The sequence below is a fragment of the Phoca vitulina genome, unplaced genomic scaffold (assembly GCF_004348235.1).
Source record: "Phoca vitulina isolate PV1807 unplaced genomic scaffold, GSC_HSeal_1.0 scaffold6, whole genome shotgun sequence".
In the NCBI taxonomy this organism is placed as follows: domain Eukaryota; kingdom Metazoa; phylum Chordata; class Mammalia; order Carnivora; family Phocidae; genus Phoca; species Phoca vitulina.
Genome location: NW_022589709.1, coordinates 1,741,600 through 1,749,463, shown reverse-complemented (window position 1 = coordinate 1,749,463; position 7,864 = coordinate 1,741,600).

The window sequence follows — 7,864 nt, the reverse complement described above, 5'->3', positions numbered from 1 at the left end:
GTGAACTGTTTTATAGAAGAAAACATTTGCTCAAGGTCACACACAAGTCAATGATAGAGTGGTGCCTAACACCCAGGCCTTTTAATTTCCACTTCCAGGATCCATTCAAGAAACATTTACTGTGACACCACCAGGTTCCAGGCACTGTCGTGAGCACAGAAAACGGAGGGATGAGCAGAACAATCTCAGTGACTGCTCTTGTTGGAGTTTACAGTGTAGAGGACAATGGGATTTACATGTACTGCGGCTGTGATAAGTGTTATGAAGGACAAGTGGAGGGTGCCGTGAAGAGAATGAGAGCAAGACAAGCTGGCAAGGGCAGTGAGGGAAGACTTCCCTGAGGAAGAGACATTTAAATTATGATGGAAGGCTGAGCAGGCTTTGGAAGAGGAGAGAGGGAATGGAGGCAGGTGGGAAGAGAGAGAGAGAGAGAGAGAGAGAGAGTGAGTGAGAGGTGGCCTCAGAACTGAAAAAGAATGGCTGCCTTCAGAGCATACATATTCCACGGTCAGAGGTCTTTCCCTGTCTCCAGCATCCCCTTTGCCCCTGTTTCTGCCAATAAGAGAAAAAGCACACCCTTTCCTGATGCCTCTTGGAAGTCTTGTGTCAGAGGTGAGCAGGGGCAAGGTCTCAGTCCTCTGCTGCCGTCTGCAGCCCTGTATTTCCCAAGGTAAGCGAGCTCTGTGGCTAAAAATCTTGACTTATCCAACAAAGAAATTAAGGGGGGTGAAGTAATGAGTAGTTGCTTGTACCAATATGTTAGCCTCTGTTGGTCTTGTTTTACTGCTCTGATCTCTAGAGGCAAACTGGAGAGTCAGCTGGTTACTCAGGAGCAGAGAGAAGACAGAGATGTATTTTCCACCAAGAGTCCACTGAAATTATACCAGTGGACTAGTTTTAAAAAACAGGAGGGGGCACAGGATTCCTCTAAATGAACAGCTCTCACTCTCTTCGGCTCATTTCTCAGTTTTATTTACTCCTTCGTCCAGCAATGTCCCACACGGTCCTATTTCTTATCACGTTCAGCTGGTGCTTAACTTTCTATTCTGACCATTTCTTTTTCTTTTTTATCTTAACACAGAAAAGAGGAAAGCTATCTCTGAAAACTCAGGTGCAGCCCTAGTGATGGATTTGTCCTGGATCAAGAATCACTATTTGGTAAGCTGGAAGAGTTTATTCACTGACCAAAGTGCACAGTTTATTTTCTCAAAGGGAGATGCACTTACCTTACACTCCCAGTTTTAGAGCCCATCATTAGGAAAGATACTGAAGTCTTACTCATACCTCACTGTTACCAAGAAAGTTCTGGTAAACAACTCTAATTCATATGGCCCTGGGGATGCAAGGAGGGAAAAGGTATAGAGCTATAAACTATAATCAATGGCTTCAAGGTCATACAAACCAGTACAGGAAATTGAATAATTGCAATCATGATAATAACTAATATTTACTATGTCCTGCATTAGGCAGTATGGTAAGGGATTTATACACATTAACTCATTTAATCCTTCCAACAATGTATTTGTCCTATTTTAGAGATAAGGATAAAAGTATATCAGAAAAGCTAAATAATATACCTAAGATCATACAGATAGAACTGAAAATGAAATCCATGCTGTATAATTCCAAAACCTGTGCACATAATCATGTCAGAATAGATGAGACAATGAAAGGCAGTTTGTAAGGTCCACACAATTCAGAGAGAGCATCAGGTAGGGTGGGGTATGGGGTTTAGGGAAGCTGCACAAAGAAGGCTCTGACTTTGAAGAATGAGGGTCTCACACCCTCGACATTATTGACATGTTGGTCCAAATAATTCTTTGTGATGGGGGGCTGTGCTGTGCATCATAGGCTGTTCAGCAGCATCCCTGTCCTCTACCCACTAAATGCCAAACTGTGGAAGGAGCCGAGATGTCCTTCAATGGATGAATGGATAAAGAAGATGTGGCACATATATACAATGGAATATTACTCAGCCATCAGAAAGGATGAACACCCACCATTTGCATCAACATGGATGGAACTGGAGGGGATTATGCTAAGTGAAATAAGTCAAGCAGAGAAAGACAATTGTTACATGGTTTCACTCATGTGTGGAACATAAGGAATAGTGCAGAGGACCACAGAGGGAGGGAGGGAAAACTGAATGGGAAGAAATCAGAGAGGGAAAGAAACCATGAGAGACTCTGGACTCCAGGAAACAAACTGAGGGTTACAGAAGGGAGGCGGGTGGGGAGATGGGGTAACCGGGTGATGGGTATTAAGGAGGGCACATGTGGTGATGAGCACTGGGTGTTATATGCAATTGAAGGAGGTTTGTGTAATTGTGATTGTGCTGTCACATCAGGTTAGTAAATCCCCATCCTTCTCTCCTAACCACCGCCACTACCAACTTTTCCACTCCCACCTCCTAGTAGAGGATACATGCACTTGAACTAACCTAATACATTTTCAACCACTTGTGATATGAAAAATGTGTTCCCCAAACTCCTCAGTTTATGGTTGGTGTCAAATCTGCCTTGAACAGCAACCACTAATCAATGTTAATTTATTGACAGTTGAAGACCTAATTTCTTTGTAGCCATACTGAATCAGGCAACAAATATTATAGTACTCCTAACTCAATTTAAATGTGATCATTATTTTCGGAGAAGAAACATGAAGAATGCAGAATCAATGTGTATTTCAGAGTGCAAGGGTTTTTTTTTTTTTTTTAACAACAAAAACTTGTTTGTGAACTAGAGTCCTGGAATATTAAAATTGATAGAGACCTTAGAACAACGTGATCCAACCCTCTTGGTTGTGAAAATTGAGGCCAGAGGGAGAGATGAAAGACTTTTCCAGGGCTGGACAACTTCCTTCTCTAGAGCTAGCATTGCATCTTCCTGGCCTGCCCATCACAGATATGTTTCTAAACAAATCCTAACATACACACCAGGAAGCTCTATTTAAAACAATTCTCAAGTGGCAAGCATGGAGGGCTATTAGAGTTGATTAGAAGATAACAAGATGGCCCAGGAGTTGACCCTCTGCTGCCTCCTGGAGAGATGCTCTAGCCCAGGAGATTGCAGGTGGAGGGATATTTGCCAGCTCAGCATGTGAGGGGGGGAACAGGACTGCAAGTCAGATGGCAAAGATTAGAGGCACATGATAAAGCTTCTCTATTAACTTAAGCGATTGGACATACTCAATCAGGAATCCCAGCTCTATCAGTTATAGATTATCAGTGACATCAGGCACTTACATATGAAGCTGTCCTGGGCTCTCAATGCCAAACTCTGGAAGATAAGAATTGGAAATCCAAATGCCTAAAACCCAGCCTTCTGTGGCTGTGAGATACTGGCAGAGAAGTTTGGAAGACTGCCATGCTTACACACACACACACACACACACACACACACACACACACAGTAGCAATGGTAATTCTTATTAGCTTTTGGAAAACATCCTCAGAGTAAAGATGCACAGGACCTCTCAAAAGGCTTTCTCTTAATCTATTATGTTGAACCTTTTTCCAAGGTTAACCAACAAGAGAATGGTAGGATCAGAGATTCTAGATGGAGCTACATCAGTTCCACTGGGGTATTGTAGAACAGTGGCCTCTCTTTGCGGAGGGCACTGATGAGCAGCCTGTGCCTTGCCCAGCCCTAGGATATGATCTCAGGATAAAGCCACAGTGCTGCTCCATGTTGCTATTTCTCAAAATGTCCCGATGGTAACATGTTAAGGGTTAAAATACAAGACTAATTTTTTTTATTGGCATTGTTCTCTGCAATATGATAGAACAGAGCAGAGAAAGAGCAACAGAAACATCAGCTGAATGTTACTGAGCTCTTAATGTGCCAAATACTGTGCTAAGTACCAGGCAGGTATTCTCATTGACTTTTTCCTACCACATGACAGGTGTCATTATTATCTCCAGTTTACAAATGAGAAAACTGAGGGTAAGCAGTCACTCTAAATTCTCCCAGGGAATGGGTAGCAGAGCTAGATCAAATGCCAGGTGAGTCTGGCCCCAGAGTTCCTGAGAGTCAAGAAGGCTATTTTATTTTTTTCTTTATTTAAAAATTAATTTACAGTAAAAGTGCCTTTTTTATTGCTGTAAAATTCTAGGAATTTTAACACACATATAAATTCTTATAACCACGACAATATGAATACAGAAGAGTTTCATCACTTCTAAAAGTCCTTTTAGCCAGCCACCCCTTGTTGTCACATTTTTTTTTTTTTTTTTAAAGATTTTATTTATTTATTTGACAGAGAGAGACACAGCGAGAGAGGGAACACAAGCGGGGGAGTGGGAGAGGGAGAAGCAGGCTTCCCGCAGAGCAGGGAGCCCAATGCGGGCCTCAATCCCAGGCCTCTGGGATCATGACCTGAGCCGAAGGCAGACGCTTAACGACTGAGCCACCCAGGCGCCCCTTGTTGTCACATTTTGTGCCTAATCATAACCTGTGGCTATCATTGATCTGTTCTTCTTCACTGTAATTTTGTCTCCTCAAGAATGTCATATAAGGAAGCAATCCAGGTGTCCATCAATAGATGAATGGATAAAGGAGAAATATGCACACACACACACACACACACACACACACACACAGGGATATTACTCAGCCATGAAAAAGAATGACGTCTTGCCATTTGCAACAACACAGACCTAGAGGATATAATGCTAAGTGAAATAAGTCAGACAGAGAAAGACAAATACCATATTATTTCACTCAAATGTGGAATTTGAGAAACAAAACAAATGAACAAACAAAAAAAGAGATTAAAAAAACCAAACTCTTTAAGATAGAGGACAAACTGGTAGTTGCCAGAGGGGAGGTGGGTGGGGGGGTTGGGTGAAATAGATTAGGGGATTAAGAGTACACTTATATTGGGCAATGAGTAATGTATAGAATTGCTGAGTCATTGTATTGTACACCTGAAACTAATATAACACTGTATGTTAACTATACTTCAATAAAAAAATTAAGAGAAGAATGTCCTGTAAATGAAATGATATAGCATGTAACCTTTGAGCCAGGCTTCTTTCACTCAAGCAACGTGCCTTTGAGATTGATCCACATTGTTGCATTTTTCACTAGTTTGTTTATTGCTGCACTGTATTCCACTGTATGGATATACTAGTTTGTTTACCCATTCACTCATTGAAGGGCTTTGAATTGCTTCCAGTTTTGAGCAATTATGAATGAAGCTGCCATAAACATTCATGAGGAGGTTTTCGTGTGAACATAGTTTTCATTTCTCTGTGGTAAATACTCAGGAGTAGGACTGATGGGTCATATGATTAACTTGTAAGAAAACTGCCAAACTTTTCCAAAGTGGCTGATTATTTTTCACTCCCACAAGCAATGTAGGACAGTGCTGGTTGTTCTTGTCACCATTTGATATTTTCAGTATTTTAATTTTAGTTATTCTAACATGCGTGTGATTCTCAATCATACTGGAGTATTAATTCATGTTTCCTCAATGACTAATGATGTTGAACATCTTTTCATATGTTTATTTGTCATTTGAATATCCCTTTAGTAAAGTTTAAGTCTTTCATTCATTTTAAAATTTATTTTCCTTTTTGTATTTTTACTGTTGAGTTATGAGAGTTCTTCATATATTCTGGATACAAGTCTTGGGTCAAATATATGTTTTATAAACATTTCTCCCAAATCTCTAGCCTGTCTTTTCATTCTTTTAACAGTATCTTTTATAGAGTAAAAAGGTTTGAATTTTGATGAAGTATGAATTACCATTTTTTTAATGGGTCATACTTTTGATGTGAGATCTAAGAATTCTGACTAGCTCTAAGTCTGGAAGGATTTTTTGGTGTTTTTTCTTGTAATTTTTTTTGTTTACATTGTATATTTAGATTGATGATGTCATTGTGATGTAACTATTGTATAAGATGTGAGGCTTAGGTCAAAACTCATTTTTCATTTTTATTTCATATGAATGTCTGATTGCTCCAACACCATTTGTTGCAAAGATTATCCATTCTCTATTCAATTGCTTTTGCACCATGTAAAAACTTAACTGGCCAAACAGGGAAATGTAGAGCAACTGATAACTAGTGTGAGATTTCTTTTTGGGTGATGAACATCTTCAAAAGTTAGATTAGGATGATGATCAGACAACTCTGTAAACATTCCAAAACCACTGAATTGTAGAGTTTAAATGAATGGATTTTATAGTATGTAAATTATATCTCAATAAACCTGTTAATTGAAGACAATAAATTAGCCATGGTAGTGTGGGTCTACTTCTGGATTCTATGCCATTCCATCAGCCTATGTGTATATTCCTTCTCCATTACCACATTCTCAATTACTAATACTTTCTAGGTGGTCTTAAAACAGGTGGTATGGTTCTTCCAACTTCACTTTTCTTTGTCAAAAGTGTTTTAGCTTTTCTAGTTCTCTTCCTTTCCATATAAACTTTTAGAATTAGCTTGCCCTCTGTACAAAAAGCCTATGATTTTCATAGGATTGTATTAAAATATAACTGAATTTGGACAAAATTACATGTTTATAATGTCAAGTTCTCCAAGCCATGATCATATGTCTCCATTTATTTAGGTCTTTCATTTCTTTCATCTACATTTTTTGGGTAGTTTTCTGCATAGAGACCCTAAACGTGTTTTCTTATATTTATACAAATATATTCCGTTTTTGAGTACCATTGTAAATGCTAATTTAAAATTTGTCTATTGTACATGGCTAGTACATAGAAATACAATTGAGTTTTTTAAATTTTATTTTATTTTATTATGTTATGTTAGTCACCATACAATACATCGTTAGCTTTTGATGTAGTGATCCACGATTCATTATTTTCATATATATTCTATGACCTTGTTAAATTCATGTATTTAGTCCTAGGAGTTGTTTTTATAAATTCCTTGGGATATTCTCTATAGACAATCATGCTGTCTGCAAATAGAGATGGTCTTATTTCTTTTACTCCCTTCCATTCTGACCCCTAAGACTTTATTTTTGTGGATTATTTTCTCCTCCAGGTAAAATTTCTGAAATGAATTCTAGATAAAGATGCGGGAGAAGGAAAATGAGAGTGTTGGATACAGTTTTAACTATACCAAGCTTTATACCTTCTAGAAATATCTGAAACATCTTTAATGCTATCAACTACTGCCTCAGATCAATTCACTGCATATTTATTGAGTTCCTACTGTGTACAGACATTCTAGCTATAGGGAGGTAAAATACAAGAGCAGAGTCCTTCATCAGAAGCTTACAGTGTATTAAGGGAGACAGACAGCTATATGGATTATATCAATGCAATGCCCTAAGTATTAATGATGTAGGTGGGCACATGAGAATAAATGACAGAAATATGTACTTTGGCCTGGGCTTGGGGTAGTGGTTGGGGTAACCAGATTACCTTTGTTCAAGCCACCACCGTCTGCCAGACAGCAGCAACAGCCTTCTAATTTGGTTACATATCTCTAGTCTTGCCCTGCTGACAATGGGTATTAGGGAGGGCACTTGTGATAAGCTTTGGGTGTTGTGTGTAAGTGATGAATCTACATCTGTTAACTTTATCTACACCGGTAGATAAACTCTGCACCTGAAGCTAGTATTACACTGTGTGTTGACTAACTGGAATTTAAATAAAAACTTGGGAAGAAAAACAGCTTTATTGAGATATAATTCATATACCATACAATTCATCCACTTAAAGTACACAATTCCATGACTTTATTATACTGACAGAATGGTGCATCCATCATCACAATCTATTGTAGAACATTTTCATTATGTCAAAAAGAAATCCCTCTCCCCTCAACCATACCCCCCAAATTCCTATTTCCTTCAGCTCTAGGCAACCACTCATCTGCCTTCTGTCT